Consider the following 3793-nt stretch of genomic DNA (forward strand, 5'->3'; position numbering starts at 1 on the left):
TCACCGTAGGGCAAATGAGAATGGAATTTATTACCCTGGGAGTAACAGGCGCTTCTCTTTATGCCTTAAACTTATGAGTAAGGAAAATAACGATTCGGGGTGACGCCCGAATCCTCACTGCTAATGTGAGACGAATTTTTGAGCGGGTAAAGGTTGCCCCTAAGGTGACCCGCCTACTTTGCGGGATGCCTGGGAGTCGCGATCTGCCCGTCCCCCTTCTAATCACTGATAAAAGCAGACGAGTGTCTTCTGGTTAAAAGTCAGTTTTTACAGTAGGTAGTTTCTTGCGAAGTAAGACCTTTGGTTGCAGAAAGGTCTATTTGTGCTTGTCAGCCGCGCCCTTGGCTTTTATTATTCCCAGGTTTTGTTTTGTTTTGTTTTGTTTTTTGTCTTGCTAAGTTGGCCCGGTTTTTCGATTTAGTGACTCATGGACTGCCTTCCGCTTGGCGACCGTAGCCAGTTTCTTGCCCCTGGAATCCTAGAATAAGTCGTGGGTTAGAGCGAAAGATGCCTGCGGCTACCGGCTGCGTACAGTAGGCGCTCGCGTTGCAGCTCACGGGGTGACAGCTGGAGGACCCCTTGGGTCCCCTCGAGCCGCGCTTCGTGGCGGTATGGCTTTTTCACCAGCAAATCGCTTCTCCTCGTTATGCTGCGGTTTGCTTGATCTATAAAATGGGGCAAATAGCAGGTCGGTGCGAGGGTTGCATGATAGACTGAAAATCTTGGACTCGTGGAATTGCCTTTGCTATAGAAGAGGCCGCCCCAGGACCCAGCGCTGAGCCCGGCACGAGGTAAGTGTCCAATATGTTTGTTGCGTGATCGGTAGAAAAAGAAAATAATAATAATACACGCAACGTCTTTAGAACAGCCAAGAGCACGTCCCGTGCTGAGTTACTAATTTCTCAGTCCGGTGATGCCAGCGGAGTTACTGTACTGTCGACCGAACACGCCACCATTCAGACTGGCATCAGAAGCTCTGCGGGCAAGGGCTGATAAAGCTGGAGGGCTGGGCACCAGACCGAGGAAGGGAATCCAAGTCCCATCCGCGCAGCCGCGGTGGGGTGCTGGCTGGCCGTCCCTTTCTTAGCTCTAGAGCGGGACCTCTAGCCTCTCCCTTCCTTCCTCCTTCCAGGAATGGCGGGGAGGGGGACCAGGTAGAGGAAGGGAGGGTCCCAGGCTCGCCTGCTGGGCAGGTGCAGAGGAACGAGGGAGGGGCCAGGGGACCGCGGGAGTTAAGGCCCCGACACGCCTTCAGGGCGATGTAAAACAGTGACCGAGGGGTTATTTTTTAAGCCAGTCCAGTAAGGTAAAGAATTGAGGTCAGCTGTCAGCGGGTGGCCCTCCCCGGGAGGCATTTCGGAGCTCCGTAGGGTGGTGTCGGCTGGTCGGCGGGACACGGATCCGGGAATCCTGTCACGTGGCGGTTGGGGGCTAGGGTGGGGCAGTCCTGAGGCGTGGGCCCTCCCCACGCCTGCGGCATTCCAGGAGGGGTGAGGCCTGTTACGTTCTCCCAGCCCGGGCTTCGCTCCATTTCGCTTAAGAAGAGCACGCAGGACTTTTTGCCCAGTGTGAACAGGCACGGGGTTGCCGGGAATGCAGCCGCGCCATAGCCAGAGGAATTGGGTCCTGCTTTGTTTGGAAACCCACCAAGAACGCTGCCCCGCCTGCGAAATCCGGGCCCCTGTCAGCGGGGACTGGGGGGAGTCAGGTTGCATTTAGGGGCTGTGACAGTCCAGGGACTCCGCGCCTGGGCACACCCCTGCCCACCCTCCTTCTGGGGGACATGGGCCAGCATTCACACACTGAAATGTGTGTGCACAAAATGCATCATTTTGTAAGTTCCTTTTCTTTCTTGCTCTTTTACAATATAGCTGGAGATTTGTGTTGATTTTTTAAAATTCTGTGTGTAGGCCGGTGATATTACCTGCGAATTCACTTCAGGAGGCTAAAAGGGTCTGTTATAAATGTCACTTTAATTTTTTAATGTTTCCTTGTTTTTGAGAGAGACACAGAGACAGAGTATGAGTGGGGGAAGGGCAGAGAGAGCGAGGCACAGAATCTGAAGCAGGCTCCAGGCTCCGAGCTGTCAGCACAGAGCCCAACGTGGGGCTCGAACCCATGAACCGTGAGATCATGACCTGAGCTGAAGTCGGACGCTTAACCGACTGAGCCCTCCAGGCGCCCCTGTAAATGTTACTCTGAAAGGGTGGGAGTCAAGAGAGGGTAGAGACTCATGATCACTCACCCATTTTATGGGTGGGGAAACTGAGACCGGGTGAGAGGGTAGAGACCAGGTCCAACCCATGCCCTTCTCAGCTCCTGGGAACAGCCCTTTGTGAGCTCAGGCAGGTGTACATTCTGACCCTCAGGACTGTTTTCTCATCCTCCAAAAGGGACCAGGATTGAGGAGACCTAACGCGAGTCCAGTGCTCTGCAGAATCCCCAGCACATGGTAGGGGTGTGGAAGGGATTCCCAGGCCAAGCCCTTTGCTGCCCCAAGGAGCCTAGCCCTGCTCCAGGATGCAGGCCAGGGCCAGAACAGAGGTAAGAGAAGAGAGGAAAAAGGGGCTCCTGGGCCTGTGGCTTGGCTTCAGGCGTTTCTTCCAGTGCACTTCCCCACCCCCACCCCCCCCCCCCCCCCCCCCTCCAGCCACACTGACCTTCACAATGTTCCTGAAGCCATCCGGCAGACCTCTGCCCCAGGGCCTTTGCACTTGCTGGTCACACCCTCTAGAGCACAGCTAGTTTGCCTCCTTTCCAGCTTCATTTCCGCTGTCCCCTCAGCCACCTGCTTTCTTCCATCTGTTTCTTGACGTTAATCCCACAAGCTTGCTCCAAACCCAACGCCTCTGCACTCCCCGTTCCTGCCACCTTGAACACCTATCCCTGCAGAGCCAGCTTCGTTGTCTCTTCAGAGAAACCAGCCCTCATTCCCACGTTGCCTTGTGGCCTACTTTGTCTTGGCATTTACCGTTTCACTCATGACACCATCTGGTACTTGGCTTAGGACTTTCTCACCAGTGCCCCAGCAGTCGGGGAGGGTGTGTTGGGGCAGCCGCGGCCGAGTCCCCAGCACTTGAACGGGACACAAAGGCACGAGGGGGCTAGTGGACCCCCTCGGAGCCCTCCACGGGGGGAGCAATACCTGCCTTACTCAGGACTCCCCTCCAACCTGAGGCCATTCGTCGCCGAGCCTCAAATGAACCCTGCCTCTCAGGGCCGACCAGCAGGGAAAGCAAAAAGGAAAACAGTGCAGACACACGGAGTTGTACAGCACAGGGCTGGAGAGGGCTTCTCGCATGGCTGAGATGACATGACTAAGGCTGGGCAAAAGCGGGGGCATTGAAAGGCTGGACCCCAGTGTCCCCACGCCCTGGCCCAGCTTTCTGTCTCCAGGAATCTATCCTCAAAAAACAAAACAAGTCATCTGACAGGAGGGTGAAGAGAGCCGCTGTCATTTTCAAAATCCACAGGTGGGAAACAATCCGGCTGTCCAACCCCAGGGGATCTGTTGCATAATGAATCATGATCCATGTGGGCTTATGGAGACCGTGTGACACGGGCAACAGCGGCGGCCTCGGGTGGGCCACGTGGCTTCACCAGGGCGGTCGGCGTTTGCCTCTGGATGTCCGGTGTCTTTTCTCCCGTGTATATTTTTCCGTACTGTCCAGACTTCACACAACAAACACAAACACACGTTTGAAGTAAGTGCCGAGCCCCTTCTTGTCTCCTCCCCCCCCCCACCGTCCCCACAATGACACAAGTCACAGAGCCTCCAGGAGCCCCAGAAGGG

General features: G+C 55.6%; 1 non-coding gene across 1 annotated transcript; it reads left to right on the plus strand.

Moving 5' to 3' along the window:
* Positions 1-60: 60 nt before the first annotated feature.
* Positions 61-210, plus strand: LOC125920600 (U12 minor spliceosomal RNA). Its single transcript, XR_007457152.1, has one exon. It is a non-coding gene; the product is annotated as a U12 minor spliceosomal RNA (small nuclear RNA).
* Positions 211-3793: the final 3583 nt, after the last annotated feature.

This window comes from Panthera uncia, chromosome B4 (assembly GCF_023721935.1).
Source record: "Panthera uncia isolate 11264 chromosome B4, Puncia_PCG_1.0, whole genome shotgun sequence".
Lineage (NCBI taxonomy): Eukaryota > Metazoa > Chordata > Mammalia > Carnivora > Felidae > Panthera > Panthera uncia.